At 50.1% G+C, this 16452-nt stretch overlaps 1 protein-coding gene across 1 annotated transcript in view; it reads left to right on the top strand.

Moving 5' to 3' along the window:
• The window catches only part of LOC139156625 (cytochrome P450 2K1-like), a 39847-nt gene that overhangs the window by 22279 nt on the left and 1116 nt on the right, over positions 1-16452 (top strand). The gene's annotated exons all lie outside the window — the stretch shown is intronic.

Below are 16452 nucleotides of genomic sequence, written 5' to 3'. Positions count from 1 at the left end.
GAGGAGTAGGGGGACAGTCACTGAGGTGAAGGTAATCAAAAAAATCCTAAATTTTAAGGCTTAAAAAAACAAAGAGGGACTCTGAGGCAGCGAGGAGCACGCACCCCCCATACACCCGGCACGAGGCTGCCTCCCATACACTTCCTCCCATACACTGGCTGCTGCTGCTGCTACCTGCTGCCTCTTCCTTCCCATGCTGAAGGGCTCCCCTCTCGTCTCGCTTGCTTTCTTTGTAGCCGGCGCCTTTCCTTCGCTGTGGTGACTCCTCAGCTGCCCAGAGAGAAGGGAACATTACTTTTCTCTGGGCGCTGGCAGAAGTCCAAGTGCCCAGAGAAAGGAAAATGCTTTGTTCTCTCTAGGCTGCCAAAGTCTCCTTAATTGCCACCAAAAGGTTCCTCTGGCAGCCCAGAAAAGCCTGAGATGGCCAGGATTAAAGGGGGAATGGCAGAAAGCTGGCCGGGCCTTCATGCCGCTCTCAAATTTCCTGAGAAATTTTTCTGGGCTCGGGTTCTTAAGGAGAAAATGGTTCTTAAGAAGAGGCAAAAGACCTGAACGGTCTTCTCGCTGCACTGTGAGGAGAGTCCAATGTGGGTTATTCTTCAGCCTCATTGGCAGGAACTGAACATATTTATTATGTCGTGGTTGCACTCCTAGTAGAGTGGGCTGTGACACGATCTGGTAAAGGTGTAGAACGTGCCTTGTATGCCTCTATAATGCAAGAGCAGATCCATCTACTGATTGTCTTGGCTGATACCTTGTTACCCATGGATCCTGGGAGAAATGATACAAACAATGCCTCCGATTTCCTGAAGGTGTTTGTACAGTGTATGTATATCTTCAATGCTCTATGAACGTCTACTTTATGCCATCAGAGCTCCGACAGGTTAGGTTAGGTTTAGGTTAGGTTTATTGGATTTATATGCCGCCCCTCTCCACAAACTCGGGGCGGCTCACAACAATAATAAAAAACAGTACAGTACATAATACCAAATCCAATGCCCACCCATCTAGTTACAATTTAAATTAATAATCTCATAAAAACAGTATATATAAAAAACAGGCACACAGTCAATCAATCAACAAAACAACATGGGCAAGGGGGAGGTGTTTTAGTTCCCCCATGCCTGACGGCAAAGGTGGGTCTTAAGGAGTTTAAGAAAGGCAGGGAGGGTGGGGGCAATCCTAATCTCAGGGGGGAGCTGGTTCCAGAGGGTCGGGGCCCCCACAGAGAAGGCTCTTCCCCTGGGTCCCGCCAGACGACATTGTTCAGTCGACGGGACCCGGAGAAGGCCAACTCTGTGGGACCTAACCGGTCGCTGGGATTCGTGTGGCAGGAGGCGGTCCCGAAGATATTCTGGTCCGGTGCCATGAAGGGCTTTATAGGTCATAACCAACACTTTGAATTGTGACCGGAAACTGATCGGCAGCCAATGCAGACTGCGGAGTGTTGGAGTGATATGGGCATACTTGGAGAAGCCCATAATTGCTCTCGCAGCTGCATTCTGCACGATCTGAAGTTTCCGAACACTTTTCAAAAGTAGCCCCATGTAGAGAGCATTACAGTAGTCGAGCCTCGAGGTGATGAGGGCATGAGTGACTGTGAGCAATGACTCCCGGTCCAAATAGGGCCGCAACTGGCGCACCAGGCGAACCTGGGCAAACGCCCCCCTCGCCACAGCTGAAAGGTGTTTTTCTAATGTGAGCTGTGGATCGAGGAGGACGCCCAAGTTGCGGACCCTCTCTGAGGGGGTCAATAATTCCCCCCCCCCAGGGTAATGGACGGACAGATAGAATTGTCCTTGGGAGGCAAAACCCACAGCCACTCCGTCTTGTCTGGGTTGAGTTTGAGTTTGTTGACACCCATCCAGGCCCCAACAGCCTCCAGGCACCGGCACATCACTTCCACTGCTTCGTTGACTGGACATGGGGTGGAGATGTACAACTGGGTATCATCGGCATATTGATGATACCTCACCCCATGCCCTTGGATGATCTCACCCAGCGGTTTCATGTAGATATTAAATAGCAGGGGGGAGAGGACCGACCCCTGAGGCACCCCACAAGGGAGAAACCTCGGGGTCGACCTCTGACCCCCCACTAACACCGACTGCGACCGACCGGAGAGGTAGGAGGAGAACCACTGAAGAACAGTGCCTCCCACTCCCAACCCCTCCAGCCGGCGCAGAAGGATACCATGGTCGATGGTATCGAAAGCCGCTGAGAGGTCAAGGAGCACCAGGAGAGAGGACAAGCCCCTGTCCCGGGCCCGCCAGAGATCATCCATCAACGCGACCAAAGCAGTTTCCGTGCTGTAGCCGGGCCTGAATTCAGACTGCTGAGGACCTAGATAATCGGCTTCATCCAAGGACCGCTGGAGTTGAAGTGCCACCACCTTCTCAACAACCTTCCCCATGAAGGGAAGGTTGGAGACTGGACGGTAGTTATTAAGCACGGCTGGGTCCAGGGAAGGCTTCTTGAGGAGGGGGCGCACAACCACCTCCTTATAAAGGGGCGGAAAGGACCCCCTCCCCAAGGAGGCGTTGACAATCTCCTGTACCCAGCTCCGTGTCACCCCTCGACTGGCCGAAACCAGCCAAGAGGGACACGGATCCAGTAAACAGGTGACGGAACTCACAGCTCCAATGGCCTTGTCCACTTCATCAGATGTCACCAAGTCAAACTCCTCCCAGACAGATGGACAAAGACGTTTAGCCCCAGTCACCTTGACTGACTCATTGTCAGTCGACTCTGTTTCACAATTGGAGTCGAGGTCCGCTCGGATCCGGGCGATTTTATCAGCGAAAAACGTGTTAAAATCCTCGGCACTCTCTGCAAGGGCTCCCCAACTCCCCTCTGATTAAGAAGGGAGCGGGTTACCCTAAACAGAGCGGCCGGGCGAGATTCCGCTGATGCAATCAAGGCGGCATGATGCGCACATCTTGCCGCCTTGAGCGCCACTTTGTAAGTGTTAATATGAGCTCTTACAAGTGTTCGATCGGATTCGGACTTACTCTTCCTCCATCGCTTCTCCAGACGTCTCTTCTGGCGCTTCAACACCCGGAGCTCCTCGTTAAACCATGGAGCTCTACGGGGTCTAGTGCCGCGGAGAGGTCGCAACGGCGCAATCCGGTCAAGAGCCTCCCCTGCAGCCTTGTTCCAGGCCTCAGCAAGAGACTCTGCCGAACTGTGGACAAGTGTATCTGGAATAACCCCAAGCGCCATCTGGAAGCCTTCTGGATCCATCAGGCGTCTGGGTCGGAACCTCCTAATTGGTTCCGCCTCCCTGCGGGGAAGGATTGGAGCCAGGAAGTTAAGCCGCAGTAGGAAATGATCTGACCACGACAAAGGCAACACTTCTAAGCCCCTTAGTCTCAGACCATTACTCAGGGATTGAAGAGTTGGAGAGCAATACCCCAGAGGGCAGTGGTTCTTATAATTCCTGGAATATCTTCTTCCTCCTGTAGAAAAAGGGAAAAGATTATTAGTTAGAGAAAAATAAGACAAATTATCTCTCTCTCTCTAGAGAAGAAAACTCATAGTCCCTACACTATGACTGAGTTTTTAAGACTGACCTGAAGGGGCAGTGGTGGGTGGGACATAATAAATATGTTAATTTTTAACTCAGTCCCTGCCAATGAGGCTGAACAATAGCCCACATTGGACTCTCCGAGCAGTGCAGGGGAGAAAATCTTGAACACATGGTTCTTATCTAGAAAAGTTCTTAAGTAGAGGCATTCTTAAGTAGAGGTACCACTATATACAATGGTATAGTATGATTAAGTGTTTTTATTAGCAGATTAACAGGTTAACAGAGTTGGAAGGAATCTTATAGATCATCTAGTCCAACCCTCCATTCAAGTAGGAAAGCCTACACCATTTCTGACAAACAGCAGTCCAATCTGTTCTTATAAGTTTCAAGTGATGAAGCTCTAACAACTTCCAAAGGCAAGCTGTTCCACTGGTGATTGTTCAACTTTCTCACTGTCAGAAAGTTCCTGTTTATTTCTAGGCTGAATCTCTCTTTGGTCAGTTTTCATCCATTATTCCTGATCTTACCTACAGGCACTTTGAAAAATAGCTTGACCCCCTCCTCTCTGTTGCAGCCCCTCAAATATTGGAACACTGCTATCATGTCTCCCCTGGTCCTTCTCTTCACTAGACTAGCTGTTGTGTATGTAAATAGTGTATATGTAACTATAGCATATCTACCATGGCTGGGAAATTCAAGTGGCTGTCAAAGCCTCGCCCCTGCAGGAAAACATTTTAAAAAGGACAGTGCAGCCACGGTGCACCAACTTTCCCTTACCATGCCATTTAAATATATTGTTGCAAGTTTGTTACTGTCTAGCCGATTCTTAATAAAAATGATCCACTGGATCCACCCCTTCCCCAGAATTCACGAATCCGTAGACTTAGGCTCAAGTGTGGTGGCTCAATAGTGTTCAACTCTCATTATAGGAAAAGAGACAGGTTAAAGGAATAACCATAGTTAGAAAGGAAATAGAGAAGTGACTGCTGTACCCACTCAGTGTATGAGAAGAGGTGTTCAGGTAAGCAATCAATGCCTATTCTCTGTACTGAAAGAGCGGGTCCAGCAGTCATGTGGGACATACCCAATATATGAGTCCCTAGGGAGGGATTAGTTCGCTATTGTGAGACATAATGGATTGGAGGACTCTTCTGCCAAAGGCAGCATCCGCTGAAGCATAAGAGTCAATTTTGTAATGCCTTATGAAAGAGTTTGGAGAGGCCCAAGTGGCTGCACTGCTTGAGTTGCCCATGTGGCAGATGTGGCTGCACTTCTTGTGGAGTGTGCCGTGATCCTCTAGGTATGCTGAGGGAAGCTTACTCATAGGCCTTTGAGATAGTCCCTCAGATCCAATGACCTATTACAGTTGAGGATACCTTGGATCCCAGGGATCTGGGATGGTAGGCCACGAATAGGTCAGACCTCTGAATGGGTCTTGTCCGTTGGATATAGATTCTCAGCACTCTGGTGAGATTTAAGGTGTGCCATCTGACCGCAAGATGATGGCTCTGATTGGAACAAAGAGAAGGTAACAAGATGTCCTGGGATCTGTGGAACATGGAACTGACCTTGGGAAGAAAGGTGGGGTCCAGGCGCAGGACTACTTTGTCCATATGGAACTGGCATAGATCCTGCCGAATGGAAAGGGCTGCCAATTCTGAGATGCGTCAGGCAGATGTTATCGCCACCAGGAATGCTACCTTGTAAGATAGGTGCCTGAAGGATGCTGATCTTAGGGGTTCGTATGGTGCCTGAGTGAGGGAATGGAGAACCTGTGGTAAGTCCCAGGATGGGTATCTGTGGACCTTGGAAGGCCTGAGGTTCGAAATACCTCTTAGAAATTCTTGAATTTCCAGGAAAGAACGGAGTGGTTGTTTGCAAGGCCCTGCTAGGACAGAAGATAAAGCAGCTAGATGATGTTGAATGGTGCTGGATGAGTGGCCTTGATGGAACCCTTTCATGAGGAAGGCTACGATCCTGTGAATGGGAATGCACAGGGGGGATAGATCCTCCTGTGAGCACCATTGGTGAAACTTGGACCAGGTATGGTTGTAAATCCTGTTGATGGAAAGTCTTCTGGCTTTCAGGATTATTTCTATAGTGTCCGGGTCATAGCCTTGCAGATCTAGGTCTTGCCGGATAATAGCCAAGTGGTGAGGTGGAACCACTCCGGATCTGGGTGGTGAGAGGCCCCCTGCTGCAACATATCCTCCAAAATGGGGAGTCGCCAGGGGTCCTGGATGGACAGATGTTGTAGGTCCGCGAACAAGGGACGGCGTGGTCAGTGAGAGGCTATGAGAATCACCTGGGCCTTCTCGAGGATGATCTTGTGGATCACATCTGGGAGAATTGGAATTGGAGGGAAGGCGTAAAGCAGCCCTTGAGGCCAAGGAATTCTGAGTGCATTTGTCGCCTCTGCTCCCGGGGATGGAAACCTGGAGTAGAATTGAGGGAGTTGAGCATTGGTCCCGGTCGCAAATAGATCTACTGATGGGTGACCAAATCTGAGGCAGGTGTGCTGGAACAGAGCCAGATAAAGGCTCCACTCTCCTAGATCCAGAGTCAACCGGGAAAGCCAATCCGCCTGCACATTGAGAACTTCCAATATATGGTCAGCCCATAAGGACTGTAGATGTCTCTCTGCCCAGAGACCCAGTTTCAGGGCTTCTCTCATCAGGGCCTCGGACCTGGTGCCCCCTTGTCTGCAAATATGACTCTTTGTAGCTATATTGTCCGTGAGAATCAGGACATGTTGACTGATGATGTGTGGTTTGAATTGTTTGAGGGCCAATGACACTGCTCTCAATTCCAGCCAGTTGATAGATCTGGAAGCCTCCTCCGCTGACCACGTGCCTTGGGCTATCAAGCCCTGAGCATGGGCTCCCCAGCTGGCATCCATGGTAATGGTAAATTGATCTGGAAGAGGGATCCCTTGTCCAGAGTGGGGGAGGTCCACTGCTGTGTCCGCATAGTAACAGCCGGCTGTCAGAGCCGCGCTCGCTCGTCCCTCTCCAGGGTGCTGATTGGGCGCGTAAGCCCCAGTTACAATGTAAGCGGGAACTTTCCACTGTTTGGATTGGTAGCTGCCTCAGGCAGCAAGCTGTATAAAAGCCTGTGTATTCATGATTGTTTTTAAGCCGGTACCTGCCTCTGCTGGCACGTTGTTTAATAAACTGCAATGTTATAATAAGGCCTTGGTTACTATACTGGCGACGAGGATTCGAGCCTGCCATTACGGATCTCTTGTTATATATTTACAGTAAGTGAGGATGTCTGTGCAACTTACTTTTCCCCCTTTCGATCCACAAGGGGAGACGTGGGACTCTTATGTCGCCCGTTTCGACTGTTTTTTAATTTCCAATGGGTATACTGAGATTTCTGGGGACCGGAAAAGGTCTTATTTCCTCGGGTTCTGCGGTCCCGAGATGTTTGAGATGGCCAGAGCCTTGTTTGCCCCAGTCTCAATACATGACGTGCCATGGCAGACTTTTCTGTCAACTCTGCAGGACCATTATGCCCCGGCCCCTTCCTGCTGTGCACGAAGATACAAGTTTTACCAAAGGAATCAGGCTGAAGGAGAGTCCATTAATGACTTTGTAGCCGCTCTCCGCCGGGCGGCTTTATATTGCGAATTCTCCAATTTAAATGACTATTTACTAGACAGACTTGTGTTTGGAGTGCAAGATGGTCGCCTGAAGCGGCGCCTTCTAGCCACCCGGGACTTAACTTTTCAGGCAGCTCTGGCTGAGGCTCGTGCCTTTGAGCTGTCAACCCAGTCTTTGGTGGCCATGGACAGCTCCGTGAATGCTACGGCAAAAGGGCCTGCCTTGCCTGACAAACAAAAAACCCCTGTTGAGAAAGAGGATAACAGTGAGGCTGAGGAGGAGGAAGTTTGCCGGCTGGGGGCTTCCCGGGGTCGTGATCCACCGGCCGCTCGTCCCCGTCCCCCTCTGTCGCCATGCCGGGGATGCGGGGGCAACCATTTTAGGTCGAATTGCCCCTTTAGGGACGCAGCTTGCCGGCGTTGTGGTGCCAAAGGCCACATTGCTCGGGTCTGCCATTTCCGCAGATCTCCACCTGCCCCATCAAGAGAGCAGAGGGAGTCCCAAGGTTTCAATCCCCGATGGCAGAGGAGATTTTCCTCAAACAGGAGGGAAGATTGCAACGCTGTCTACAGCTGTCCGCGCCCAGCGACCACTTTTGTCAGGGAGACGTCTGATTCGACGGAGAAGATCTCAGTGACAGTTCGTCTCGGGAAAGCGCCGTGTGCCATGCAAGTGGACACCGGCTCGGCACATTCATTGGTTTCCTGGGCCACCCTGAAGCGGTGTGTTCCTCGACTGAGTAAGGGTAGACTGCAACCATGTAATTTGACTTTAAGGGACTACCAAGGAGCCCCGATTCCGGTCCTGGGCGAGGGTAGATTTCCAGTTAGGTTTAAGACTTTCGTGGGCAACTTGCCTCTGATCGTAGTAGATGGGCCATTTTCCAACCTTTTAGGGCTAGACTGGTTTAAGTCTCTGGGTCTGTCTGTCTCGGGGGTTAATGCAGTGATGGGGGGGGTCTGCTTTTGACAAATTGGCTAAGGAATTTCCCTCAGTGTTTGATAATGATTTGGGCTGTTACACCGGGACCCCAATTTCTTTTAGCCTCGACCCCCAAGTGCCCGCAGTGCGGCTAAAAGCCCGCCGAGTTCCCATTCCCCTCAGACCCAAGGTTGACACTGAATTGGACCAGCTGATTGCTCAGGGGGTGTTGGAGCCGGTTGACCAAGCGGCATGGGAGACCCCGCTGGTCATCGCTTTCAAGGGGGATGGGGGCATAAGGTTATGCAGAGACTACAAGTGTTCTGTCAATAAGGCACTAGCCCACCACTCGTACCCGCTGCCTGTGGTGCAGCAGTTACTCCACACCCTTGGTAATGGCAGAGTTTTTGCCAAGCTTGACATGTCTCAAGCGTGCCAGCAGCTCCCCGTCGACCCCATTACAGCAGAGGCCCAGGCGATTATTACCCACAGGGGGTGTTTAAATGCCATCGATTACAGTTCGGGGTCTCTATTGCCCCTGGGATCTTTCAGGGGTTGATGGAACGTTTATTGTATGGGCTGGATGGAACTGTGCCCTACTTTGATGATGTCCTGGTCTCGGGGAGTTCCAAAGATGAATTGTTATGGAGGGTTAAGAAAGTTCTGACCAAGTTTCAAGAGGCGGGTTTGAAACTTAAATCAAAAAAATGTGTTTTTGGGGTGCCAGAGGTTGACTTCCTGGGATTCAGGGTGGATGGGAAGGGAATCCATCCCACCCCGGAGAAAACAAGGGCAATCTGGGATGCCCCCAGACCCCAGTCAAAGGTGGAACTACAGGCCTTCCTGGGGCTTCTGAATTTTTATGCGGTTTTTATCCTGCACAAGGCTTTTGTGGCAGAACCTTTACACCGGCTACTCGACAGGCGGTCTCCTTGGCGCTGGGGTGAGCGGGAGGAAGCCGCATTTGGTGCGGTTAAACGGATACTCACCTCAAACAATGTCCTGGCCCAATATTCCCCAAGTTTGCTGCTAGTCCTCACTTGCGATGCTTCCCAATATGGTGTGGGAGCAGTCCTTAGTCACCGGTTGCCCAACGGAGCTGAAGCCCCATTAGCGTTCTTTTCCCGAACCCTAGCCAAGGCAGAAAGGAACTACGGGCAGATAGATAAGGAGGCATTAGCACTTGTAGCGGGAGTCCGCCGTTTCCATGAGTATTTGTACGGCAGGAAATTCGAGTTAGTGACCGATCACCAGCCATTATTGGGGTTGTTAGCTGGTAACCGCCAGAGCCCAATAGTGTTGTCCCCGCGTATGACGCGCTGGATCGTTTTTCTGGCCAATTACACCTATACCTTGACATACAAACCAGGTCGCCACATCGCGCACGCTTACACTCTCAGCAGATGCCCGGTAGCCGAAGAATTAGCAGACCCCGCTCCCGCTAGCTCCGTTTTAGCATTATCAGAAGGACCTTTGGTGTTGGCCACTCCAGATGTGGCCAGGGAGACTGGGAAGGATCGGATTTTAGCCCAGGTAAGGCAATGGGTCCTGAGGGGGTGGCCAGTCTCTGCCCCAGCTGATCTTTACGTTCCTTTTTTTCGTTGTCGCAGTGAGTTCTCAGTTGAGAAGGGAATTCTTTTGAGGGGTGGCAGAGTAGTTATACCAGGCAGGCTGCGGAACCAGGTGTTGGCTCTTTTGCACAAGGGTCACCCTGGCATTGTGAGAATGAAGGGCCTGGCAAGGGATTACGTATGGTGGCCAGGTATGGATAAGGAGGTGGAACAGCGGGTTACTGACTGCGCTGTGTGTCAGGAGAGCAGGTCTATGCCCCCCGTGCTGAGCCTTTGGCTTGGGAGCCGCCATCTGGCCCCTGGACGCGCTTACACATAGACTTGGCTGGCCCCTTCATGGGGCAAACCTTTTTGATAACTGTGGATGCCTTTTCCAAGTGGGTGGAAGTGGCCCATTTACAGTCCACTCAGTCTCAGGCAGTTATTGATTCCCTGATGGCCCTTTTTGCCACACATGGATTTCCGGACCTATTAGTCTCGGACAATGGCCCGCAATTCACATCTGTCCTCTTCGAGTCGTTCTTAGCAGCAGTGGGCATCAGGCATGCCTTGACCTCGCCTTGGCATCCGGCCGGAAATGGTCAGGCAGAACGGGCAGTTTGTTCAGTAAAGGAATCTCTCAAAAGAATGCCCCAGAGTTCTTGGAAAGAGAAGTTATCTGATGTACTACTGGCCCAACACACTACCCCATGTGTAACTACAGGTAGGACCCCGGCGGAACTCTTGATGGGTCGCAAGCTAAGAATAATCCTTGATAGGCTGCACCCGGGGTACACAGCGGCGGTGCAATGGCCAGAATCTGCAGGGCGAGAGGTATCAGTGGGAGATGCGGTGTTTGCCCATGCCTATTCCGGCCAAAAGACATGGGAAAGAGGTACGGTGTGCAGGGAACTGGGGCCCCGCTCATTCAAGGTGGAGTTACGGGATGGACGAATATGGAGAAGGCACCTGGATCAGATCAGGCTGAACAAAGGAGGGATTTGTGGAGACCTGGGGGCCATTGAGATTCATGGGGAGAGTTTCCAGGGACCGCCCCCTGCAGCCAGGAGTTCCGGGGAATTAGCCGCGGCAGACAGCGAGGAAGCAGAGGTGGTTCAGACTCCCCAACTTAGCCAAACGGTACTGGCCTTGGAACCAAGTTTAGGGCATTCCGCAGAGCCCCGGCGCTCTGAAAGAATCTGCCACAGACCGTCATATTTAAAAGATTATGTTTGTGTTAGCCAAGGGGATAGGAGTGCTGTGTCCGCATAGTAACAGCCGACTGTCAGAGCCGCGCGCGCTCGTCCCTCTCCAGGGTGCTGATTGGGCGCGTAAGCCCCAGTTACAATGTAAGCGGGAACTTTCCACTGTTTGGATTGGTAGCTGCCTCAGGCAGCAAGCTGTATAAAAGCCTGTGTATTCATGATTGTTTTTAAGCCTGTACCTGCCTCTGCTGGCACGTTGTTTAATAAACTGCAATGTTATAATAAGGCCTTGGTTACTATATGTGAGGGATCTTAAGACTGTGGTTGGAACGGTGATGAGGCATGCTGAGTTGCCGTTTCCCGATCTCTGGAACGGTAACAAAAGCCATTGGAGATCCCTGGCGTGAACACGGGCACAAGGGACAACACCAATGCAGGACACCATCTTTCCCACTAGGGAAGACAGGGTGACTGTTGAGTCCATGTAAATAGTTTAAAACCTTGTACGAAGCTGTCTCTGGGCAGAAAATGTAAATAACAAGAGGTCACGTCTGATTGGTTCAGACGCATGACAGTTCCTTTTGGCGCGAGCCGCAAATGTATAAATAGAGCGGCTTTTCTCATTGACAGCCAGATGCGTTCCCTGCTGAATGTCACTTTCCAAAAAGAGCTTAATAAAGGAACCATCTTTGAACCTGCCTGTCTCAAGTATTCTTCACTGGCGATGACGGACGGAGGAACCACGCGTGCAAGATGAACAACCTTCAAATCGGCCGGGCTCCTGAATTCTTCGATCCGGAGAAGTCATCCTGGGACACCTACATGGCCAAGTTCGAGATTTTCCTCGAAGCCGCCGGAATGCGGGACGCCGACGCCGACCGAAAGCGGGCAATCTTCTTGAATTACTGCAGTCCAGAAATTTTTGACCTCGCCCAGACTCTAACCGACCCGCTGCCAGCGAAATCCGTTCCGTGGGACAAGCTACAAACAAGGCTCACCAACCATTTCAAACCCACGAAGCCAGCCATCGTGTTCAGGCACTAGTTCTCCAGAATGACACAACTTGACTCCGAGACGATCAACCAATTCGCCACGCGACTTCGAACGGTGCTGTCAAAATGCAAGTTTGACAGCCCGGAAGCTCGCCTCACCGATGCACTCATCTTCGGGATGAAAAATTCCACAGTCCGCAACAAGCTCCTCACCGAAGACGAGCCTACTCTCCAGGCGGTAATCAAGTTGGCACAAACCGCCGAGGTCGCCGATGCTGCCGCCAAAGAGCTGAAAGAACACGACAAGAGAGAAACTGTCTCCAAAATCATTTCTTCTGTTTCCCGCACCGAGGCCCCAGACGACCTCAGCCCACCTGCCATCGCCGAGGACAACTGCCTCCTACTGCAGAGTGACCAATCCAGACAGCCCAGATACCCTCGCCCCACTGCCCCGTGCTCCGGCTGCCGAGGGAACCATCTGCGCCAATGCTGCCCCTTCCGGGATGCCATCTGCTGCCGCTGCAATCGCCGTGGCCACATCGCTGAGGCCTGCAGAGCCCCCCTGCTCGGGGAATCCTTCTCCACTCCTCGTCCTCCGCGATTTTCCAACCAAACACCCCAACCACGAGACTACAGATTTCCCCGAGGTTCCAGCCGCAGGAACTACTCAACCGCTAACCGCGACTACTCAAGAGGTAACGAACAATTTTCTGTGAATAGCACAACAACGAAAAATGGGAGCAAAATCGTAATCTCGCTGCTCCTAAACAACAGACCATGCAATCTGGAACTGGACACGGGGTCTAAATATACTATTATGCCATGGGAAAAACTTAAGATTTACATGCCTAACCTCTTAAAATCTGATCTATCGCAAACCACATTGGTAATAAGAGATTTTCAAGGGAACATCATACCTGTCTTGGGGAAAGTATCTGTACCTATTAACTTTAAACATGTTAAATGTTCCCTTCCTTTGGTTGTGGTTGCAGGGGCTAAACACTCTCTTCTAGGTTTAACGTGGATGGAACCATTGGGCATTGAAATTTTGGGTATCTGTACGATTAACTCTGATAACATTCCAAATTTCTTACAGGAATTTCCAGAGGTTTTTAGCCCCACCTTGGGTACTTATAAAGGGCCCCCTATATCGTTCTCTATTGATCCTAAGGTTCCCCCTGTCAGACTCAAGCCCCAAAGAGTGCCTTTACCTCTTCTTCCCAAGCTTGACCTACAGCTCGATAAACTCATCGCCCAGGGCATCCTGGTTCCCGTAGAGCAAGGGCCTTGGGAAACACCCATAGTCACCCCGCTAAAACCAGATGGCTCCTTAAGAGTCTGTGCGGACTATAAATCCACACTCAACAAAGCCCTACAACATCACCCTTACCCCATTCCAGTGGTACAACAAATCCTTCACTCCCTGGGGGAAGGGAGGGTGTTTGCAAAAATCGACCTGGCACAGGCTTACCAGCAACTCCCAGTCGATGAACCAACATCACTGGCACAGACCATCGTCACACACAGGGGTGCCTTTAAATGCACCAGACTACAATTTGGGGTAAGCATAGCCCCTGGGATTTTTCAAAGCATAATGGAATGTTTATTGTCTGGGGTTAAGGGAACTATTCCCTACTTTGATGATATAATTATTTTTGGGGAAAACCAATCACAACTAAACCAAAGAATAAGAGAAGTATTGTACAGGCTGCAATCTAAAGGGCTGAGGATCAAACCTGACAAATGCGTGTGGGGAACTGAGAGTGTAGAATTCCTAGGATATAGAATAGATGGGAATGGCATCCACCCCACTACTGAAAAATTAAAAGCAATCAGGGAAGCGCCAGAGCCAACAAATAAAACAGAATTACAAGCATTTCTAGGCCTTCTTAATTTTTACTCTATCTTTCTAAAACAGAAGGCAACGGCAGCAGAACCCCTACACCGGCTACTTCAGAAGGGAATTCCCTGGACCTGGGGCAAAACTGAGCACGAAGCCTTTTTTCAAATTAAACAACTATTAACCTCCAAAAGCGTGGTGGTTCAATATAGAACAGTACTACCTGTCAGGCTTACGTGCGACGCATCACCTTATGGGGTAGGTGGGGTTTTAGCTCATGTACTGCCCAATAATACTGAAGCCCCAATCGCTTTCTTTTCCAGAACAATGACCAGCACTGAAAGAAATTATAGCCAACTAGATAAAGAGGCTTTAGCCTTAGTGGCTGGTGTTAAAAAGTTCCATAACTATCTGTTTGGAAGGAGGTTTGAATTAATCACTGACCACAAGCCTTTATTGGGCCTTCTGGCTTCTAACAAGCCAACACCTCCATTTATGTCCCCCAGATTAATTAGGTGGGCCTTATTTCTGTCAGGGTATCAGTATGAGCTGATTCACAAAGGGGGCAAACCATCAACCACGCTGATGGTCTAAGTAGGTGTCCTATGTCAGAATTAGTGGAGGACCCAGCCCCATCTGCAGATGTGTTAATAATAGATGTTGAGGAAAATTCACTAACCACAGCAAAGGAGGTGGCAGCGCACACCCAGCAAGACCCAACTCTACAAAAAGTTATAAATTGTGTACTAAAGGGATGGCACGGAGACCCCGAGGAGGTAAAATTAAGTGAGTTTAAAACCAAAAGGTTAGAATTGTCTTTTATTAAGGGTTGTCTATTGTGGGGTGATAGAGTAATCATTCCTGAAAGCCTGAAGACCAAAGTACTCACTATGTTACATGTGGGCCATCCTGGGATTGTCAGGATGAAGAGCTTAGCCAGGGGGCACTTGTGGTGGCCAGGTCTGGACACAGACATTGAACGGTGGGTAGCCAAGTGTGACACATGCCAGGAGTCACGACCTAATCCCCCCAAAACAGCTCCAGTAGAATGGGAGAAACCTGCGGGGCCTTGGTCCAGGATACACATTGATTTCGCAGGTCCAATAGGGTCTCAGTATTTTTTGATTGTGGTAGATGCTTTCTCAAAGTGGGTAGAAATAATTCCAATGAGTAATGTAACTACTTGTGCCACCATAAAGGTTTTATACCATTTGTTTGCTACTCATGGTTGTCCTGACATCTTGGTGTCAGACAATGGGCCCCAATTGACAGCCAGACAATTTGAAATATTTTTAAGTAACTTGGTGGTCAGACATGCACTCATATCACCTTACTCGCCATGGGTTAATGGTCTGGCGGAACGCTACGTAAGGGTGGCCAAGGAGGCCTTGCGCAGAGCAGGCCCTGGAGAAGTTCAGCAACATCTGGACAAATTCTTATTAATGCAGCACATCACACCCAATTCCCTTACACACAAGAGTCCTGCAGAAATCTTAATGGGGAGAAAACTCAGATCACCTCTGGACAGGTTACACCCACGATATTGTAATAATAAATGTCTTGATAATATGTATGTAACTCCTGAAAGGAATTTATACCTGGGACAAAATGTTTTTGCTAAAAACTTTGATGGGGGGTTAAACTGGATTAAGGGCAAGATTGTGCAGCAAACTGCTCCCAAAACGTATTATGTGCAATTAGAGGATGGCCGCATGTGGAAGCGGCACATTGATCACTTAAGAGGACGCATTGAATCCTCCCAGGGACAAACCGCTAATGAAAACTCTTCCCCCCTATCAGAATCTTACTCACAACCCGAATTACTGGAATTACAAATGGACTTACCGAGCCAGGAAAGGTCCTCCAGCGACGCCGAGCCATCTTCGTCCTCGGAGGTCGGTGTTATGCCTGCCCACTCAACCCAGCGGGCCGGAGCTCAAACTCGGCCCCAGCCGCATTGGGGAGGTACAGGCGAACCGACCTCCACCGTTGAAAGCGAGGACTCAACTGATCTGCGCAGGTCGGAGAGAGCCTCGCGTAGACCAAGCAGATTGGAGGACTATATCACATGGTTAACTGATTGACATATTCTGAACTAAGGAGGGAGGGGTGTTGAGTCCATGTAAATAGTTTAAAACCTTGTACGAAGCTGTCTCTGGGCAGAAAATGTAAATAACAAGAGGTCGCGTCTGATTGGTTCAGACGCATGACAGTTCCTTTTGGCGCGAGCCGCAAATGTATAAATAGAGCGGCTTTTCTCATTGACAGCCAGACGCGTTCCCTGCTGAATGTCACTTTCCAAAAAGAGCTTAATAAAGGAACCGTCTTTGAACCTGCCTGTCTCGAGTATTCTTCAGTGACGATGGTAGTCCTTCTCAGAGATCTTATCTGGGAGATAAGCTCCTTAATACTGCTCCTAGGACCAGGAGTGTCTGCAATTCAAGGTCAATCTGGTCGGTACCAGAGTTTGTGCCAGTGAGTGCAGAAGGGCAGGCCTCGCTAACCTTAAAAAAGTAAAACCAAGCCACACTGGTTTGGAGGCCTAGCCAGGGAGAAAAAGCCTGAGGGTCTCACAGCTTACTCCAGGGCCAAGCGGCGGACTTAATGGCACCAGGCGGGACGCCCGTGGGCAATCCGCAAGTGCCAGAATTACTGGGTGCTTAGGGCCTCCGCACCACAATAAACCGCTCCACTATTTTTTGAAACCGGAGGGAAAACTAAAGTACAGGAGACAGTCAAGAGAACTTGCTAAAGTGTCCCACACCGCAGGAGGTAAAGTGCCTCTTTTTGTACTGTTTCCTTAGCTTGCC

Source organism: Erythrolamprus reginae, chromosome 1, assembly GCF_031021105.1.
Source record: "Erythrolamprus reginae isolate rEryReg1 chromosome 1, rEryReg1.hap1, whole genome shotgun sequence".
NCBI classification, from domain to species: domain Eukaryota; kingdom Metazoa; phylum Chordata; class Lepidosauria; order Squamata; family Dipsadidae; genus Erythrolamprus; species Erythrolamprus reginae.
The sequence above is the reverse complement of the archived record's forward strand: the minus strand, read 5'-3'. Positions and strand labels throughout refer to the sequence as shown.